This window comes from Rhinolophus sinicus, linkage group LG05 (assembly GCF_036562045.2).
Source record: "Rhinolophus sinicus isolate RSC01 linkage group LG05, ASM3656204v1, whole genome shotgun sequence".
Taxonomy (NCBI): Eukaryota; Metazoa; Chordata; class Mammalia; order Chiroptera; family Rhinolophidae; genus Rhinolophus; species Rhinolophus sinicus.
The window spans coordinates 82,316,411-82,338,394 of record NC_133755.1 but is presented as its reverse complement, the minus strand read 5'-3'; the positions used below and the strand labels follow the sequence as shown (position 1 = coordinate 82,338,394).

General features: G+C 46.4%; 1 protein-coding gene across 9 annotated transcripts in view; it reads right to left on the bottom strand.

Moving 5' to 3' along the window:
- Positions 1 to 21,984, bottom strand: part of ANKS1A (ankyrin repeat and sterile alpha motif domain containing 1A) — a 171,181-nt gene that overhangs the window by 132,833 nt on the left and 16,364 nt on the right. Inside the window, exon 1 of one of the 9 annotated variants that reach the window (XM_074332839.1) lies at positions 8,702 to 8,848. The exons of the other annotated variants lie outside the window; for them this stretch is intronic. The gene's annotated coding sequence lies outside the window, so the exon portion shown is untranslated. Of the gene's footprint in view, positions 1 to 8,701; positions 8,849 to 21,984 lie in introns of those variants that run through there. 9 annotated transcript variants of the gene reach the window in all.

Sequence of the window (21,984 nt, the reverse complement as noted above, 5' to 3'; positions counted from 1 at the left end):
GACGTGTACTCTTTGAAAGCACACTACAGATTAGGGGGTACTGCACACTGCAAAACAAATTCCTGAAGCTCTTACCTGTGGTTAGGAACATGCTAATCCCATTACCACAGGCGGAAAGGCAGGGGGAGAGGAGGGATTGTAAATAGTAACTTGCACCTTCTTCCAAGATTCTTACACAGCTGGTGGGCAGAGATATTTAGCAAGTGACACTTTTAATATTAAGATGCTGGTGTGTATTTTACCCAGTAGAGCTTTTACCCACAAATAATAATTTAAAATGTTTACGCCTTCAGGATTTGGTTTAAAGACAGGAGACAAAGTTACAAGAAAGAGGAGCCCACACATTTTAAGCAGTTCCATTTCTCATATTCAAGTACAAACAACAAAGCCCCACAAGGTAGGCAGGCGACCAGGCCACGATCAGGCCACATACCTGACTAACCTCAGCAGTTACAAGGTAGGCCGACTGGGCCATACACCTAACCTCAGCAGTTTTTAATGCTAACACCAGGGTCGTCCCACTTCTGATCCAAAAGATGGGGCATCAAAAAATATAAACCAGCCCATCCTGCACAGAGAAGCATGAAAATGGAGTCAGATCTCCTAAACACGGCCAAAGGACAAACTCAAAAGATTTTCTTGTATTAGAGTGAATGAGAATGGCCTCATGTGGCCACTGCTCTATGAAGGGAAATAAAAACAGATGAAAGAGGAAACCTGAGCAGCCTGGTGTTTGGAATAACTAGAAAAAGTGATCCACAGCAGTCTTGTAAAATAAAAATGGAAGGCAGAAAGGCAGAAAGGACAAGGTTAGAAGAAGGCGGTAGGGAAAGCGAGGGGAATAAGACGAGGCTGTTTTAGCTGAGATGTAGACACGTTTTTTTCTTTCAATGCCTTCGCCAAAAGAAACAGGTTTCACATGTGTAAGAGCAAGGGAAGCTTGGCTCAGAGCCAACCTGTCGCACGGCCCAGTTTCCAACACTTACCAAGAGGCAAAGGATTTTTTCTTGTATGAGCTTCTTCCAGGGGAGGGAGTGTAGGGAAGACCCCTGAGCTATATGCAAATGTAAATGAGAAAAGGGACAATAACTAGACAGGGTCCTTGAGGAAGGCCAAAATAATTTAAAGCGAGTTCAGCTCTAGGCCAGCTCCAGAGACCTCAGTAAATAAAAAACCAATTCACCCCGTGTTGTGAGCGTCCTGGGAATCAACGTGAGGGCTTCCTTCCTCGTCAGCTCTCTGGGAAATATTTCAACTTGTAAGGAAAGTAAAAGCAAAAAAGAAAAGAAACAACTTTCAACTCTCCGACATACACAGTTTTCTGGTTGTGTCCTGTAGTCTTCTCCCTCTCGCTAAGTCAGCCCCCGAATACCACAGTATGCTTAGTCTAGGGACACAGCTTCTGGAATAACAGCCATAAAATAGCAGCTATTGACTGCTATGTTTAAAAAAACACACAGTATCCTAAAATGAAAATAATGTTTCATTGCATTAATTTCCATCTAATCCATGAGTATTTTTAAAGACATTAGCCCTGAAAAGTCTTTTGGAAGATGTCAGTCAAAGCCACAAAAGGGTAGGAAGAAACACGAGTATGATATCAAAGGAAGTAGAGTGTTTGAAGGAAGAGCAGCTGCTTCCAGAACACTCACACTTGTTTTTCCATGTATAAACCCAAAACAGCCTTTTTCCGGTCACTCCATGCACGATCCCTCTGCCATCCTGCATTTAAAATCTTTTTAAGCTTCCATTTCTAATAGCTGACTTCCAAAGAAGCCACTTAGCCAATGACATTTAGTCTACAAAAGTCGTGATGGAATGATCAGTGACATAAATTTAAATTCCAGACTGCCAAACAAAACTTTCAAAAAGGAACTCAACTTTTTTAACTCAACAACAAAAAGACAAATGACCCAATTCAAATACGGCCAACAGATTTGAAAATATCTCTCTCCAAAGAAGACAGACAAATGGCTAATAAGCAAATGAAGGTGCTCAATATCATTAGCCATGAGGGGAAAGCAACTCAAAAATCACTTTGGACCCACGAGATGGCTAAAGTAAAACAGACAATAACAAGTGTCAACGAGGATGTGGATAAATTGGTACCCTCATACATTGCTGGTGGGATTGCAAACTGGTGCAGCCGTTTTGGAAAACAATCGGCAGGCACTCAAAAAAGTTAGAGTTACCATATAACTCGGCAATTCACTCCAAGAGAAACTGAAGACATACCTCTCCACAAAAACTTGTACATGAGTGTTGAAAGAAGCATTATTCATAATAGCCAAAACAATTTAAATTTTCAAGAACTGATGAATAAATGAACAAACTGTGGCATACCCATACAATGGAATATTTGGCAATTAAAAAAATGAAGTACTGGTACTTAGTACAACATAGATAAACCTTAAAAACATTATGCAGAGTAAAAGAATCCAGTCACAAGAGGCCTCATATTGTATAATTCCATTTATGTGAAATGTGCAGAATAGGCAAGTCCACAGAGATAGAAAGAAGATTACTAGTTTTCTGTGGAGACTGAAGGAAAATGAGGAGTGGATTCTAATGTGTATGGGGTTTCTTTGGGGGGTGATAAAAACATTCTAAAATTAGATTGTGGTGGTGTTTGTACAACTCTGGTTATACTACGGTATAAACTACTAAACCATACACTCTAAGTCGGTGAATTTTATAGTAGGTGAAATAGATCTCAAAAAGCTTAGAAAAACTCCACACAATCTGACTGGTAGTTCTGACCAGGGTAAAGACAATAACACACGCACGCATTATGGCACATGACTGTCCATCTCGTCTCAGACACAAGCAGAATGCTAGGAATCAGAGGTGATGGAGCTAGAAGGGGCCTGAGGAAGCATCCAGACCAATGCCCTCATCTTACATAGGGAAAGACTATAGTCAAAGAGGGGAAACGACTGTCTACGGCGGAGCTGAGGCTAGAACTGGTGTCACAGACGAATCCCAGGCCAGATCTTCCAGCCTCTCCTCTGAACCTGAAAATGTGTCAGAACGATCCCCAGGGTCATGTGACTGGCTGCTGGGGGCCTCAGCCTCTACCAGTCCAGCTCACCCCTTCTCCAGAAACTACCGATTGTGTTAAGGCAACTCTCCCTTGTATCTGCAATACATGCTCACTAAACTTTGAAAGCGGAAAGGGCCAGTTACACACGTATGAACCTGCTGCTAGTCTATGTGTCTCACCTCTTTCCCTGCCCGTTAGCTCTCTGGGAGAGTGCATCCAGAAGGCGTTCTTTGCTGAGCCAACCCGTTACGTGGTTTTCCCTGGCCGGCGTGTGTATCACAGGGGATTTCCCTGGATGGAGAGGACCCCGGTTGCCTTCTTCCCAGGCCCCAGACTGGTGAGAAGAAAAGGTCAAGCAGCTCCCTGCGCTACTCATTCTGAGTCACTCAGGTTTTATAAGATTTAAATACTGTTTCAGATGTGGTGGCTCCATGACATGCTATTTGTAGGGAGTAGAAAAAAGCAGAAGTGGAGGAGGCAGGGGCTCTTTGATACAAAGATAAAACTTTCTTCTGAGAATCCTCAAAGCTAAGAAGACATGAAAGTGTAAGACTAAAACACTACATCTGAGATAAGCATAAAACCCTTCCTTCCGCGAAAGTAAGGAAGGAAGGTCATTTCTGATGGCAGCTTATCAGCGAGGGAGAGGCCTCGGCTACATCTGTGACCGCGATCATGGGACTGAGGCAAAATGATACTTCTTAGGAGATAGAACATTCCTAAGTTTGCAAAACTGTGATTAATTTCCATGAGAGGAAATTGTACAAAGGCAGAGAAACGGACTTGGTCAGATTCAGGCAGAAGAATGGGAAGGAAAGCAAGAGGAAGGGAGAGAAATCAGAGGCGGTAACAGGTCACCTCCACCAACCCCGATGCAATTCTGTGTGGTAAACACAGGCACCCCTATACACAGGGACCTACCCAGGTCACAGAGTGTGTGGCAGGACTGCAGTCTGAACCGGTTCTGGGGACCCCACAGCCTGCTGGGCAGGCAACGCCCCGGGGACCATCCGCTCACCGCCCACCCCTATCCATTCCTTTGCTGTGCTTTATCTCCTTGTGTTGTTGACCCTCCAAACACAGCCCAGGAGACATGCACCTACCACCCCTGCTAAACCCCCTCCCCAGTAAGTAAGTAAGGCATACAGATCAATATTAAAAACAAAACTATGAACATCTCAATAGACTGGAAGAGTTTAGGATCATGGGGAAACAGGAATTATCATCCTCATTTTACAGAGGAAGCTAAATAATTAGTCCAAAACCTCACTGCCACTAAATTCCAGGCCCTTTACAAAAACAGTCTCACTTCTTCATGGCAAGTCTTACCTTCGTTACACAGATTTAGAAACTGAAGCTCAAAGAGGTTAAGTGACCTGCCCAAGGTCACACAGCTAATAAATGGGCACAGCCAGTATTCAAACCCAGTCTGTAGGACTCAAAAAAGCATCTGCTCCCTCTTATGTTACCATGTGACATTCCTAAGACAAATTCCTCAGCAGAACTAAAAAGAGGGAACAGAAAACGCCATCTTAAAAATGGTGGCTCCAGCTAACTAAAGGGAGACTGGGAAACCAGGTGGTTAAGGGCAGGGGCCCGAGCGCCCACCTGCCAGGACTCCAATCCCAAGCCACAATACTCGGTGTACAACTCTGGGCAAGCTGCTTAACTATGCTGTGCCTCGGTTTCCTCATCTGTAAAACAGGATAACAACTGTACCAATTATTGTGGCGATTATAAACAAGGCCATACTGAGAAAGTATCAGAACAGTGTCTGACACAAAGCAGTGAGCAAGAGAAAGAAAGGGGGGAAGGGGAATTGAAACAAAGCAAACATGGATAAGGTCCTTAGCACAACCCCCCCTGCTGGGAAAATGCTTTTATCTGGGCTTTTGGGCGACAGCCCTGGCCAGGGGGACCCAGGGCTCTTGCAGATGGCACACTGCAGCCGCCCTGTGACAGAGTGCTCTTGACAGAGTGATTCCAAGCATGAAAATCGGAGACCTTTCAGACGCTCCTGTGATGCTTGGGGCTCTAAAAGGCTGCTCTCTTCCTCCACTGTGTTTCTTCTTTTGCAATCTCAAAAGCAATCACGTCTGACCATGGTAGTGGAGGGCTTTAGAGACTTCAAGTAGCTGAAGTTGGCGGTCAGTGAATACAGGAAGGGAAGACAGCTTCCATCAAGGTTCAGAGGTTCCGTTATGGAAAACAGGGTTGAAGCCCAATTACCACCTGATGCTCTGACAAGCCTGTGGTGCAGGACGGGCTGGGGGATGGGCAATACAGCTGAAGAGTAGCCAGGAGAAGCAAGTGCCAAGTCTGCATAAAGCAGGCCCGGTAGAGGTGGACGTCCTACGAAAGAACGGGAAATGCCAGCCTTGCAATGGAATACAGCGCCTGCATTCAAACTGCAGCCCAAGGAAGACACCTCAGTTTGGGAGACGGGGCTGCCCTCGGCTGCCGTGGTTGTAAGGGGCAACTACTTCCCCTAACCTTCTCCTCCTCCCCGTCTCCCCTGACCCAGTTCTTGCACAAGCACTACACGGACTGCAGACGGTCACCTGGCACTGTCTCCCGTGGGTCTCCATCAGTCATCAAATCCTGTATGTTCCAGTACTATTGCAAAACTACCTACACCTCCCCTTCCTCTACCCCCACGGCTAGCACGCAGGCCACACCCCAATGAGGTGCCGATCAGGGCAGCCTCCTGGATGGTCTGACTGTCACTCTCCTCACCTCCCCCCACCTGGCCGTCCACAGCTGACTCATCTGCTCCAACTGCCAGGTCCTCGTCATTCAGCAGCTCAGAAACCCCAGCGCCCCTCTGAAAAAACAAATCATTAGTGTTAGAATTGATCAATCTCTCCTGTCTCGCATGCCCCAATCACACACCGAATCCCATTTCCCATTACCCCAGTCAGTTTCCTTACAGCTTCTAGAACACACCCAGCCCCTTGCGCCACCCACAGCCATCCCCGCGCAGTGTTCCCCTTGCAATCAAGGTTCTCTGCCCGACTTCAGCCCATTTCAAGCCCCACCACGAAAGCTTCTCCCGGCCACATCTCCTCAACTCACCTCCTCCTCTCAATTCCTCCAGCACTTAATCTGCACATCGTTTTATGGAAGAGCAACATTATTGAGTACTTAGTATCTGCCAGGCAACATTCCAAATGCTCGACGTTCATTGGATCCTTTTAACAGCCTGCCAGAATTATTCTCACTTTACAAATGGACAAACTGAGGCGCAGACGGGCCAACCGGCCGCAGGATCCGCACAGGAAGCCTTGGAGCCAGGCTTCGAGCTGGTGCCAGCGCCCATTCTCTAAATCACTATATAGTAGTTGTGAGTCTGTACTGACTCCTACTGCACCGTGGTTACGTTACTCAGTAGCAGGACCCATGCCTGTGTCCCCCACCGCCCACCCGAGAGCTGCACACTGGCAAATACGCCGCAACTGACGACAAGGACACAAGGTCCAGCCCCCAATCCGGAACCGGTGCCGGAGCCTGGCGGCAGCGCGAACACAAGCTCTTCTCCTCAAGGAGGGCTGGGGCACCCGGGAAACACGCTGTGCGCGAGCGGAGCTCCCTTTAAACCAACATCGGGCTGCCGCGCTCCAGGGTAAAATCCACCCCAAGTGCTGGGACAGAGCACACTTTGCACCTCCAAGTCCACAACCTGAGGGGCTGGAATCCTACACTGAGAAACACTTGTTTTAAGGAATTCAAATAAGCTGCACGACACAAATTAGAAGGGGTCACTGAACAATTCAAAAGGTTCCATTTTGGAAATTCCACGAATAAAGCGATGCTGTCTCCTTAGAGGAAGGGTCTCCGTTTTCATCAACACGCCCCCCCCATCCCCACTCACTAAGTCCCGGGACAGAAATTATTTATCTCTAATATCATCAGCTCCAAGAGGTATGGCTCTAAGAGGTTGGGAACACTATACACTCAGAGGAGTCTAGAAGCTTCTGAGGGATTGTCTTTCTCCCTCAAGTACATCCAATCAAAGGCATGGATGGTCAAGGGAGTCCACGGCCCTCAGAGGTTTCCCAACGACCACAGGTAAGTTTCCCATGCTGCCACTACCCGGAGAAGGGGGGGGTGCCCTGGACAGTCCGAGGCTCCAGACTGACCTGCCCCTCTCACAGGTGGGCACCCCTACCTGGGTTCTCTGCAGGATAGCACACCAGCGGCTGGAATGGCAACGCTTCTTTACAATGTGTGATCCTTAGAAAATATAAACCATACCAAAAAGAACTACACAAATACAACCTGAGTCAGTTTTCCTTCACGTTAACCTAGGGCACATTAACACATATAACAAGATCTGATCCTTTCTAGTCTCCTCTAGTTTTACTTACTAATTCTAATCCACTCCTGATGACAATCCCTCAAGACTCTGTCCAAAGCAGGGTTTCTCAACTTGAGCACTACTGACATTTTGACCAGACAGTTCTTGGTTGAGGGAGGCTGTTGTGCGCACTGTATGTTTCTAGCGCCCCTGGTCTGTACCCTCGAGGTACCAGCAGCACCACCCCCGGGCTCCCCAGCTGTGACAACAAGTTGCCAATGTCAGGGGCAGGGAGGACCACCCCTGGTTGATACCCACTGCTCTAAAGAAACTAAAGAAAGCTCAATTTGGTCTGAACCCCAGAGTACCCCACACACTCAGTTTCAAGCTGAAATTACTTTCCCCCGTTTCCCAAGCCACATACATTGTTCCTCAGAATTCTTTTTTTTTTTAACAATGACTTTTTTTTTTTGGATTCTTTTATTTTTCTCCCAAAATTCTATCGATAAAAATCACCCTGAATAAGATTCTCTAATTCTTGGCAAGAAGGCTCTTTCTCCATCTCTTGTCATTTAGGCCTCCTTCATGATTTCTCAACTATCTTTCTAGAAAGTTCTAAGTTTCCTACTCAGTCACCCCTGGGCCCACCAGCTTACCCTTCCATCACACATGGAGGGAAGGCCCTTCCCCCAAGGCCCAATTACACACTCATTATCTGGTCACAGCCAGGGACCAGCCAGACTTCCTTTCCCAACACCCTCGATGTCATTTGTCATATAGGATTTCAGGAAAGACATTTTATGAGCAGAAACTAGGGGGAGAAAAATGTACTAAAGATGGTTTATGGAAGGCCTGAAACAAATAGGTTTTATTTTTAAAAAATAATCATTTACAGAGGGCAGGAAAGAAATCAAGAGTCTGCTGCGAAGGCAGTCAAGGTTTCTGAGAAAAAGGGGCAATGTGAAACTGTAACTAATACAGACCAGGAACGTTCCAAGAATTAAACTCTCCTTGCAAATAAACGCAAGGAGGAAATATGAGAACATTTGAAAGTCCAATAGAAATAACAAAGAGGCAAAAGATCTACATAATTTATAAGTAGGAAAAATAAAAATGATAATAGACACAATTAAGACGCATCTAAGATCAGAGCATATTAACACATGTACTGACAAACAGATTTTTATGCCTCTGTCTCTAATCATGCTGCCTCTTCCTTCACCTCTTTGATCATTCACACAGATTTTCTTGAACTGGCAGGAGCCACCTATTTGGAAATCCTGAAGTCGCTGCCCCATTGGTTGCTAGACCACATTCAGAAATAGCAGGGCTGAAAAAAAACACGAAATTTAACAAGTTACCCCCAAAGAATGTCTCCTTTAGAAAGAGTGAAAGGCTGAGAAGCACCGGAAACTGCACTTGTAGAAACGTTCTGGAGTGGAGAACGTGTGAGTCTCGTACGCCTCTTAGACACGACTACACGAGGACTGCTCCAATGCTGGGTCTCCGGGAACTATAAATGCATCACAATAACAAGAAACCTGAAGATTGAAAGGCAAGCTAGAGGACAGTGTGTCTAAAAACCAAACCCTGACCAACTTCTATCAGATTTCAGAGACCTGGCTGAATGGTTCATAGTAACACCCATAAATACGGGAGAAAAGAAAAATACACACACCCAAAAACCCTCTATTCAATGCCAAGTACAAAAAGATCCTGGGAGGCCACAGGGCCAAGCCAACATTCCCAGTGTATTCACTGTCTACAGAGCTGGCTTTTCTTAGACCTCCTCTTGATGTCTGAGGCCCCGACCTCTGCAAAAGGACTTGGACCATAAAAAAAAAAGACAGCCATCCTTCAAGCAGCTCGCAGGCTCTCAGCATGGAGCCGTGAGCAGCAGCATGGAGCCCGACACTGGGCACATACAGGCACTCAAATAAGGTTCAAAGGGCGGACCCGTCTTCCTCTCCCCGTCTGAAGTCAGGAATCCTTTCCTAGGGGCCCCGGGAAGACTCTGTCTCTCCTATAATCTGCTCACTCCATGATATCCATGATGTAGCTTGACAGACTTGGGTCTAAACACACTTAGAAGCATTCTGAGCTTGGGCACGGGGCTTAAACGCTAAGCCTCTGTCTCCTCATCTGTACCTGGCCCAGAATAAGCATTCAGTACGTGCTACTAGCATTATCCCAGCAACTTCAATTGCTTCCTTTCAATGAGGTTCTTCCACTGCCTTCAGATACAGTCAGATACAGAGAACCCGACAGAGGAAAAGGCTTTGCTGGGTCCCACTCCCCCAAAGCCACTCTGCTTCAGTCCTTTCTGTCCTTGCCAAACCCTGGAGGTCAGTGCCCCACACCCAGAGCCTCATAGCAGACCCTCTATCCACCCATTCCCCACAGAGCCCCTCAAGGTAACCGCCAGCTTCCCCACCTTAAGGGAACCATTCTCTCAAAGGTCACCAACGCACACAATCCCCAAATCCAATCAGGTTTCCTCTTCCATATCCGAAGCACTTCACACCGCTGATCAAACCTTCCCTGCAACTCTCCCTTCCCTTGCTCATGGCCTTCCTAGACTTCTCCAGTTCTTGCCGGTTCCTCCTGTGGTGGCTTCTCTAGACCCTCCCGTTGGTCCCGGGTGTGGAAAGGCTTGGGGCGCAGTACTCCGTACCCGCCTTCTCTGCACGTGCTTGCTCTCAGGGGATGCAGTCACCCTCACAGCTGTACCTCACCATCTTCCATGAGGATGAACCCCAGAGCTACCAGGGCCTAAGCAGAGTCTCGTGTGTGTGTGTGTGTGTGTGTGTGTGTGTGTGTGTGTGAAGGAAATCTTCATCTTGCAGTGACAGATCTGATCTCTGCAAATTTGCTGAAACGCAAAGCCAGGTGTATTGAATCAAAGTGGGAGGCGATGTTTGTGGCCAAAGCTGTGTGTGAAAAACAATAGCTTGAATTCGTAGGTTTACAAAATGTCTGCATTTCTCATGATACCTCCAGCCCTGACAAGTACAGCGTGGTGGATAGGAATGAAGGTTATGGAGCCACACTGAATCCTGCCTCATCCACGCACAAGCTTTCTGATCTTGGACATGTTACTGAGTCTCTCTGTGCTTCAGTTTCCTCATCTGTAAAATGGGGATAGCAGTACCTATTCATATGGCTTTGTGGGGACTCAATGTAAAGCATTAGCACAGTGCTTAGAATAAAGTAAGTGCGCTAGAAATTTTAGCTGCGATTGGCCCTGTACTTACCCTTATATTCAGAGCCACAGTTAAAAAAAAAGAATGTCAGTTAAGACATCCCAACACAGTAAAGGGGGAAATAATGCACACAGGAAACAGAGCAAGGAACCATCCTTAGAACGACCTGAGTGTAATAACCTGGAGGAACATCAGGTATGTCCTGCTGCGTCTCCCCACGAATCTCCGATGCCCTTAACATTTGTTTACCAAAAAAAAAGTCCCTGATTCTTTTATCAGCCAACAGTAGCTAACAACATCAAGTCTGTAAGTGTGACGAGGTGGAGGGACCCACTTCCAAACAGAACCTCCCGATTCTGTGGCTCCGGCTGTCGTGAACTCCAGTCGTTCTGCTAAACAAGTCATTACTGACAGAAAGCTGTGAGTTATACTTAGGCTTTTTGAGGACAGAAGTCATCACGTGGGTACCTACATTAAGAAAACACTTTAAATAATAAAGGTTCGTTAACATTCTTGAAAGACTGAAAATCAACATCCAAGGGCCTCCTTCCTCCTGTGTCTTCAGAGTGCTTACAGAATTTCGGGACTAGAAGGAGCCTTGGGTATTTCTGAAGCCAAGGCTTTCGTTGGCAGCTACATTTGGACGCTCCTCGGTCGTCCTTGTGCCCTCAGCCTGGGGGACAGACTAAACCAACCAGAAGAGGAGGGGATTCCTTCCGTGCCACGCGAGGTGGCCGGGCCTGTTACACGGGGCACAGCTCAGCCAGGGGGCACGAATCTCAGGAGCGTGCCAGGTTCACGTTTTTCATATGCAAACAGAAAACTGAAATGTTACAAAAGGCTGGTACCCTAATGAGCCTTAAAGAGCAAACATTGTATTATTCTGATTCCTTAGCTTATCTTACTACTCGAAAGATCAGCGTTGTCCCAATAAACCTTAGTTTCCAAGCCCATCTGTGTTTTGTTGTTTAAAAAACCATATTCAGAAGAGAGGTGGGACGTATTCTTTAGAGAATGGTATATTCTGATAGTGTTTACATGCTCTCCTTTGGACATGTTGTGTAAGTTTCTGTACCAATCAGAGATCCAGGTAGCCCAGAGGGCATGATTCACTCTATTTTTAACCTTTGGACAAACTAAGAAATGAAGCTATAAAAATAGATGTTGCTCTGCTCTCTCCTCCCCAGCGTTCCCAAGCTTGTTGTTTTTACCCATAATCCTTATCTGCCTGCATGACAAACATTGTTTTGTGCTATTAAAGCATTGAAATTGCACAGTGTAAGACCATATTCAACTAGCATCTTCCCAACGGAAAGAATCAATCCCTTTAATGATCCCTTTTGAAGTATAATTGTACTGCTCCTTAGAGGAGAGGCGAGACAGAAGGCCCTGGGACAGCAGCTGTGGGCAGGGAAGCAGACAGCGGACAAGTCCTCAGAAGGCAGTGAGCACAGGACAAAAACGCTATGTGCCATGAAGCCAGACAGACCCGGATTTGGAGCCCACTTCTGACGTCTAAATGGCTCTGAGTGCTTTACAGGCTTCTTAAACGGGTCTATTCCCACCTCCTGGAGTTGCTGAGGGTGAATTCCTTAAGGGTGTATCCCCGGCACGAGGAGGCTTAATGAATGTCATTTTCATCCCCAAACCCTGGTGTATGTTTTAAAGGTGCCCTAGTGAGGGAAAAGGAAAACACTTGAGCCTCTTGGCTCATGGCAAAACAGGCAAGCAGACCCATTCATCAAAAAATCAGAACATTTAGAGAAGAGGAAAAGGAGGAGAAGGAGGAGGAGAAAAGAAGACCCTACCCTAACACCTCAGAGCAGGCAGAGGAAGGAAACACTGTCGACCAGGCAATGGGGAGACCTCACCTGCCTCCAAGGGGCTGGCACTCTCCAAGTGGACAGAAACAAGCAAATGGGAAATTACAATACAGCGTAACCAACACGGCACCAGGAGTCAGAGAACAGGCCCCGGGGGCACACAACATAGGCCCTCACTCCACGCAGGAACTGACACATAACAACAAGAGCCAGACAAACACTTACTGAGATCACTATGTACTAGGAATATGTGGGTTACCTCCTATAATTCTCAGGACACTGCAAGTCAACGACTATTATTACGGCCCTTTTAAAGATGAAATCAAGAGGTTAAGAAACTTCCCCAAGGCCATACCCAGAGCAAGCGGCAGAGGTGGCAATTGAACCCACATAGCCCAACTCCAGAGTCTAAGCACTTCACCACCACACCTACTGCCTTTTCTATGGTGAGGCCTGAAGCTGTCAGAAACTGGGGCATGGAAAGATTTGTCGGCAAAGCGGCGTGTGTACAGCTCCAGATGCAAGCCAGCACAGGGCCAGGTTCAAGGGAATTGCAAATGGACACTTAATATTTGTTAAATGAAGTGATGCAAAGCTAACAGTGAGCGGTGAGGAAAGAGAAAAGAGCCAGGCTATAAAAGCGTCAGACACATTAAGGATTTTGGACTCCAGGGCAAGCCACCATCCTGAAAGGGTGTTCCAAGCCAATACTTAATTTTCTCTTAGAAACAAGTCTCCTGGGGGACTCTTCCCGAGGGACTAACTTCCAACTTTTTGCGTAAAGAACTAGAAACATTACAGCTTACCAATCATAACTGATACTCCTCCAGGATCAACTTTTTTAAGGTGCATATAATGTTCAAAATGGAACAGTAACATGTCAAATCACATTTAATATGCTATACCTACCTACCTAGTGTTCTGTTAAAAAAAAAAAAAATTCATGCTGGCAGTCAACTCTTTCCCTTCAATAAATCAGAAGGCAACAGAATACTTTTAATGAAACCATAAAATTCAGGAAACAGATTTGGCAGCCATGTTTAAGGCAACCTTGAGACAACGTGCTAATAAATGTGATGGCTTTTTGTGAAACTGATCCAGAGATACCTCTCGCTGCCTTCCTATCGCACCACACTTTGCTCCGTGGAAAGCAGAGGTGCATTAGGGACGCACTTGTTGGCAGCCATCTTATCAGCCCCAGAGGGTCACCTTGTACGACCGTTACAAAGCTCCCATTTAATAAACACATACCACGTGCCCACTGTCCTATGTTTAAGATCCTTATAAGGACCCTACAAGGTAGGTAGGCAGGTACTATTATTATTCCCATTTTGGAAGTAAGAAAACTGAGGCACAGGGAGTTTACATAACTGACTGCTCAGCGGAGAGCTGGCGAGTGAGCCCAGGCCAAGCGGCTCCAACGCGGCCCACACAGTGGAAGCACCATCCCAACCCACGTTCGCACACAAGGCAACACCCCTTGACTCTTAACCAGAAGGTGTTCCACACCCACACACTCTCAAGGCTTTGATTTCAGTGACGGCTCAACTCAGTCCCTGGAAGGAACAAACGGGGACTGGGTCTAGGGATAGGGCCGGAGGGTAGAAGGACAAACAGGAAAAACCATTTCTGAAGTAAGCCTGATGCAGAACAACTAGGAGTGGGAACGGCTCTTTAGGAGGGGCCTGTGCAGGTCACCAGGTGGGGAGGGCAGTGGGAACAGGCGACAGCCTCTTCCGCTCTCCAGGGACTGCAGTCGGGAGTCTGCAAGTTCCTTATCAGCTCCCACCCACAGCTCCACCCTCATAAACTGTTGTGACCCTGACCAGAGCAGAAACACCTAGAATTCCCTAAGCAGGGCAGCCACCGGGCGGAGAGGTAAGGCCTCCGGGCCTTATCCAGAGAAGTGACCAGGAGCCCGGAGGGAGCGCTGGGTTCTGTGGGGACAGGATCCCCTTCCCCTCCATCCAGCTGGAAGAAAGCAGAGAACCTCCACTCAGAAAGATCTTTTCCTACATCATACCCCCAGACTTTCTGGTTAGTTTAACAAACAGAGCCAGACAGGGCAGAAGGCCATTTCATTTGCACTTTAATGTGAATTCTCTTACAAAAACTGATTTTCTAACATCAATTTGAATCTAGCTACACAGTGGTTAGAGGAATTTTGATAGGCAATTTGGAACATTTGTGGGCAGAGAAGCTTGGCTGGGTGTGAAAAGAAGAGGTCCCATAAATGAAAAGGTGCCAAAAGAAAACATCTAAATGTACCTCGAGTGCAACCTGCCTCTCCACACACCACACAGAACGCCTCCAGGCGGCCACGGACCAGCTCCGTGGCAGCTCTGTCTGCCACGCCCGGTCACGGCTGCTGGGCTAGCTTCCTACCCCTCTCCCCCTTCCCCTGGCTCTTCCTCTGCCAATGCACACAGCACATGGGGGTGGGGGGGGCGCAGGGAGACGTGCAGAAGGTGAACCAAACAAAGGAACACGCAGGAGTGTGTTATGCTGCCCCTCCAAAAGAGATGGCCTGTGTCTCTAATTGTGAAAGGGAGCTCCCCGGCTGACTGATTCCACCTGTAGGAGGGCTGGAGGGTACACCCGTAATGAGGGACAACCACACGCAGGCAGCAGGGAAGCTGCTGCCTTAGATCTAGAACAAGGAGCAGTGTCTGTTCAGAGCAGGCGCTCAGTAAACGTTGAGTGGACGACCAAGACAGAGTACTCTAAATGACCTGAGGAAATTTTCCAAAACTCTGTAGCCCAATAATGCAGTGTTTTTACCTTTATTTCTATGCAATGCAATTCCCAGATGAACCACAAAGAATTAAGCCCTACAAAGATGGGATTCAGAACATTCTGAAACTTTTTTATTTTTAAGTTCCATGGGGGCACAGCATATTTCAGAGGCAAAAGGAAGACTTTTACAAGAGACCAAATGAGGAAAACTTTCTTGAAAATGAGACATCTGGCAAACCTGCCAATTCAGTTTTCATTTGTTGATAAAAATTTCTTGGACTTGCATTCGTCTCTGAATCACTCCTCTTAAAATAGAGGCTTTATATTTATAGAGAGCACTTTGTCTAATTTTTCTTCCATCGCACGCTCCATTGAGAACAAAGAGGAAGCAGCAATCCCAAGCCAAAGTAATTTCATTTTCATATTAATTAACATTTTAACTTCAATTCAGCCATATTTGTTAAAAAATGCACTATAGTTGAGACTTTGCTCTCATGCTTTCATAAATCACCGTGTCCAGACTTTCCTCAATGTATTAAGTGGGAGGATGCAGGCGTGATGCTCCTCTACCCCCAAATTCCTCAGAGGCCTTAACTGGCTACAAGGAAAACAGCTCTGGGCTGGAACCAAATCCTTTCTCTGAGAAGAAGGGAGCAGAGAGAATCGACCTGCCTTACACTAGCAGTGGACCCCGAACAAGAGTGTGGCTCAGAGACCAAGGTTCACGTACACTCCGGGCCACCTCAAAACCAACACAGCCAGGCTTTTTTCTCGCTTCATTATTAGGTTTTCGTCAGTCAGTGTGAGAAGAAGAAGGAAACCCTCTGGAAGGAAAGCTTGGGAATACAAAAACCCAAACTGTACCTCGTTCAACAAAAACCCCCCTGCCTAAGCCTGAAGCTCCCAGATGCTCCCCGCAGCTGCCTGCAACACGAGCGATGGGACTCCGTCACTCACTGGGGATCTGCTAAGCTCCAGACACTGGGTACATGTGAGCAAAACACACAGATGTGACCTGGGCCCTCGTGGAATTTCTACTCTGGTGGGGGAGACCCGCTTCAAATGACTCCAGAAATAAATGTGCGTAAAGAGCTCGCTAATACTTCCCACTACAAAGAGAAGGACGTTCTACATACGAGATACCCCAAGATTCCCTTGAGTAAAACGTCACCCCCTTTTACAGCTGAAAAACTGAGCTCCCTTAAGCAACACATCACCCAAAAGACCACCTCAGCGCAGCAAGGCCGAGCCCACGCTCTCCAACCACATCAGTCACCTCTGCTCTCCCTGCTGCTTCCAGAAGCCCTCAGTGAGCTGAGCAGGAAGGAGCCGCTCTACCCCGCATCCTGCTGCACCACTCAGAGCGGTCGGGGGGCCTGTGTGCAGTGAACAGGGCTTTGGGGTCCACGATGCAATGTTATAGTGCTCTCCTCACTTCCCTCGGGGTGAAATATGCCTTCTCAAGTTTTTCAGAAACTAAAGCGTCAGAAACACAGGGAGCCCAAAGGCCCTTTTCTAAGACTAAACCTAAAATGGCTACTGGACCCTGGAGGATTTCCGGCTGCACAAGTGGGCAAGCACGTTACCTGCGCGGGTTTTCCCACCCTGGCCAGCTCAGTACTGGCTAACAGGACTGGCTAACCGACTTTTCACAGCCGTTTCCTCCCCAGTCTTAGAAAAACTTACTACCTGCCAAACCAATTAAAAAATACATTGGACAGCATCTTCCTGAAAACACTGTATAAATCACATGGTGACGACTAAATCATTCTAGGCCCATTAGGGTGATTTACTAAGTGATGAATGTATTTGTTGAGCAAACTGTGAGTCCTTCATTAATTATGCTTAAATTCTGATGTTTTTAATTATCAAGTTTTCATAAAGTAGCACAGTCAAAGAATCATTTGCATGAAGTTTTAAATGTTTGCACAAACTTCTCTGGGAAGATACCATCCTTCCTGATGGATTCGTTTTAGACGCCAAGACTATTTTACTTCGTCTTTCCTACCCAGTGAATAGTTGGGGGTCCAGAGATGGAGGCTTCAGCTCAGCCACCACTGTCATGTGTAGTCTTATGTCAGGTCACCACCTCTGTGACTACTTACTTGTATTGTGGCCACATGGACAGTCTTTCTCCATTTTACAGGGGTGGCGAGGCCAAAGGAGTTTACAGAGGTAAATGCGAAAGGTATTACTTAAAGTTGAGATACTGGATCACCTTTCTGTACCTGGCTCCCAGGACGGGGCCCACCACAGAGCAGAAACTTGGTAAATGTTTGAAGAAAGAATGAAGTTCACCTCTACAGAAGCTGACGGCATTCATCAAATACAGGAAAGAAAACCTAACTTTTAGGGAACCAAATGGCGGGCCAGGTTAACCACAATAAAAATAGGCAATACACACTTGGCCGGCAGGACCACAGTAAACAGGTTCTGCATTTCACCACCGAAAAGTGACCCACCATCACTGCATGCCACACAGATACTCAGGGCTGGTCAAACACATCACTCAGAGCCAAAGCTGTTTCTCAATCCACCCAAAATGTACTGTTTTCTCTTCAGTGATCCTCTAACCAAGATGGCAAACCGTTCTTACTAGTGACACTAGCTCTCTTTCTTACCTAAAATAACTTTGCAGTAGAGTAAGGAAATTCTATAAATAAATGTCTATCAAATCCTTACTATCTGCTGGGTGAGAGATTTTTCAGTTATTTCGATTCCCACTCTTTAATAAAATGTGCTGCCAACTCCTCCTCAGAAGTGTGTGCTCACCCTACAGAGTGTGCTCCCAGCCCCCCAGCCCTGGTGGGGCTCCCCACCTCGGGGTCTCGAGCTCCACCTCCCTGAGGACCCCAGACTCAGAATACCTGGGGTCAGGGCCAGGTCACAGGAGCTGCTCTGTGACTGAGGGGGGGGGGGCGGGGAGAGAGAGAACGAGGCAGAGGCCCAGCCGCTCCCTCCAAGGGGCGCCACAGAGAACCTAAGCTAGACGTCTGCGTTTTCCCAGGGGAACCAGAGTGTGGCAGGGATGAGGGTCCGACCCCCAGAGGAATCAGCATAAGATGCTGACACTGACGCTCATTATAGATGCTGGAGAACCAACAAATTAATAAACATGAAACTGGGAAAATTTGATTTGGCCATGTAAAGATTAATACTAATTAGCGTCACTCATGTAAACTGCTTACCTAATTACCATGCAGCACAATGACTATGCATGTCATTAACGGTGGCAGATTAGCATATGAGTGCTTGATTTCATCACAACACCCAACTGAGGTCACACAGGCTCCGCCTCATAAACTGCAGCTCCCCTGCCAGGCTTGTTTACTTACAACTTAAAGCTAAAATGAACAAGAAGTCATGTTACAGAAGCACTGACACTCCCAGGGCACAGCTGAAAACTGGAAGAGAGGTTCATGGCGCTCAGAGCGCTACATAGATTCCAGGGGCAAGAAACCTATCTTGGAGTTCTATTTTTTACCATCTTTGTAGCCAAACCGCGTTTCTCTTCTATTTATCTGAAAAAGGATTCTCGGCCCCACATACCACCATCCTTCATTGTAAACTGTCAAGGTTTTATAGTGACAGGAAATTTGGCGTTGGGATAGGCAGATAACTGCATGTTGGCTGACTGCAGAGAAAAGCTTCCTCTCAGCATGAAGGGTGTGGTTTGGGTTTCTTAATGACCACTCAGGGTTAGGACGCCAGACACTGCCAATCACAAAGCCCGGGGAGCTTGTTTTGCCTTTTCTAGAAGTTTCTAATCCTATGTAAATGATCCTTAAGCTTCCTGAGGACACATTCTCGGTAGGGAAGGACCAGGACTGAGTGAGGAAGTCCTGGGCGCCTCGATAACAGCACTGCTACCCTGTCTGTGAACAAGGAAACGACTTATTTCAGCAGCACCACAGGCAAAGCAAGGGCAGGGGGAGCTTTAAACTTTACAAAACCCTTAGAATCAAATCCATACACCATGTTGCAAGAAGTGCTGGTTTGGCTTTCTGCACACATCTCAGAAAATAAATACAGTGACCAGAAAACCTGAAGGGAGTGGAAGGTCTGCCTTCTTTCTATATCACTAGTTCCCGCTTTTCAAGAGTGTGTGGGTCTTCTCTGTGGGAATACCCATTTGGAGATTTAGTTTTCATCACAATAAACAAAGGAAGATTAAAACAAACCAAAGACTGACTTAATGGCCTGATTTAATAAAAAACAAACTCATCAGACAAATCTAGGCCTTCATTTACAAACTCCTATGCACCTGAAAATAAGTAATGTGGCTGTTCTAAAGCAAACACTGCCCTTCTGCTACGGAGGGAGACAGCACCTCCTTTCAGTTACGACTTACAAAAACCCACTCTTTCATTTTACATTGTAAAGTCCTATTTAAGTCCTTTTTAGTCAGATGAGAGAGCGACCTGTCAATTGCAATCAAAACCCACCAAGTCCTGTGCGTCCCACGTCCTGCTCTTTCCAGGTGGGCCTTCTCCACACACACTGTGACCGGCCCTCATCATTCTGCACTCCTACGCAGTCTCAACCCCTGACCCGCTTCCCAAAACTCGGAAGTGATTTTCCCAAACTGCAAATCCGTCAGCACGTTGGGGGTAAAACCCAGCTCCTTGGTGGAGGGTGGGGGGGAGGGGGGTGAAGGGAATGGGGGGACAAGCCAGCCGGTCTCGCCTCCGCCTGCCACCCCAGCTCGCTCTCAGCACCCGCCTCCCTCCCCCCTCCATGCATCAGGCAATTCCCTGCAGTTTTCTGAACGTGCCATGCTCTCCATACATCCAGTTTTTATACACACTCTACGCCCTCTCTCCAGCTTTGAAGAGCCCTGACTTCCCCTTTCTTTGCCGGCCCAACGCCTACTAGCTCTAATACTCCACTCACTTCACTTTTTCTAGGAGGGACATTTCCCTTCACACCTGGAGCTGCCCGCCCCCACCCACCGCTGCCCCTGGATACCTCTGTGACCCTCCAGGACCCCTGCATACCACGCCTCACAGCTCTGCCCGTCTCCCTCACTAGATTAGAAGGCTGGCATTGAGACTTCTTTTCTAATACCACCGGCTAGCAGAGGGTCTGACACTCATTAAATGAAGAAACTGCCATTGTCCTTTGGTTTCAAATCAGCATAACTCCCCCTACCCTCCAAGAGAGGTATACAAACAGCATAGAAATGAGGATTAGGTTTTAACTACTGCTATTAAACCACCATGTAAAATACTGGGGGGAAAACCTACCAAGGTGACTTTTCATTATGATGATAATTATTATGGTAAATATCAGATGAAGGCACAGACCACGGTACTACGGAAAAAACTGACTCTGGGGTCCATGACATATGGAATTAAATTTAGACAAATAACATAAGCCTGGGTCTGTGGCTGTACGGGAGAATTTACTAAAGTCTGAGAATGTGTCTAGTGCAGTATTTGGCACATACAGACCCATTCCTGCTCCCACCCCACTGTCCTGAATGGACCTGGGAAAAAGAAACATATTACCAGGCAAAACCTATGATGATAGAGGTCAGAATAGGAGGGGCATTTGGGGCTGAGAGATGACATAAGAGAACCTTCTGAAGTGCAGAAAATGATCTTAGTGATGACTAAAGAGATGTATACTGCAAAAAGAAACAATGAACCCAAAATGTAGTCACTTTTGTTAAGCCACACTAAGACTTAATACTGTGTTTCCCTGAAAATAAGACCTAGCCGGACGATCAGCTCTAATGCGTCTTTTGGAGCAAAAATTAATATAAGACCCGGTCTTATTTTACTATAAGACTAGGTATAATATATATTAATATAACACCTGGTCTTATTTTACTCTAATATAAGACCGGGTATAATATAATTATAATATAATACATGATCTTATTTTACTGTAAGAACAGGTCTAATATAATATAATATAACATAATACCCAGTCTTATTTTACTATAAGACCAGGTATAATATAATACAATACAACATAATACCGGGTCTTACATTAATTTTTGCTCCAAAAGATGCATTAGAGCTGATTTTCGGGGAAACATGGTACCTAAACCTAACTGCAGTTTCAGCCTCTCCCAGGAGTGGAATTTTCAGCCAATCAGTCTGGAATTTCCTGGTCAAGCACTAGGAGGGTAATCTGCCTGATAAAACCCCCAATCTTCCCCTAAGGAAAGATGACCTTGCCTGAAATAATCCACTCTTTTAACTTTCTTGTCCAACGCTCTTTCTGCCTATAAAAACCTTCCAATGCTGTATACCTGAAACTAATATAATATTAAATGTTAAAAAAAAAAAGCCTTCCATTTAATACAACTCCTTGGAGTGCCTTTCTAGTTGCTGGATGGGATGCTGCCCGTTTCATAAATCACTTAATAAGGCCACTAAGTCTTCGGACTTACTTGGTTGAATTTTGTTCTGTAACAATACATGGGTAAAAATACATTGCTCTGTACACTCAATATCCATGCGCTCACGGTACGTAAACTACACTTCAATAACTTGACAGCAGTGACTCTTAGCCCTTGGGCCACAGTGCAATTATAAAGGGTCGGCAAATGCATTTGTACAGCAGGCACTGGCAGAGTAAACGTCTGTCACATGTCCCAAAGGTACAGAGAAACTACCATACTTGATAAAACACAACTTATTTCAGCGTTACTAACTTCATAGTCATTCTGTCATATTTTCTCAACCAACAAATACTCAAAAAGCACAATCAGAATCCTGTTGGGATTCTGAAACAATTTTTGGAACTGATATCTATCCATCCATCCATCCGTCCGTCCGTCCGTCCGTGCCCCCAGCCAGCTCCTGCTGCCCTCCCTCCCGCCCCCCACTCTCCTACTCAAGTCTACTCCATCAAGCCAGCATCCAGGAT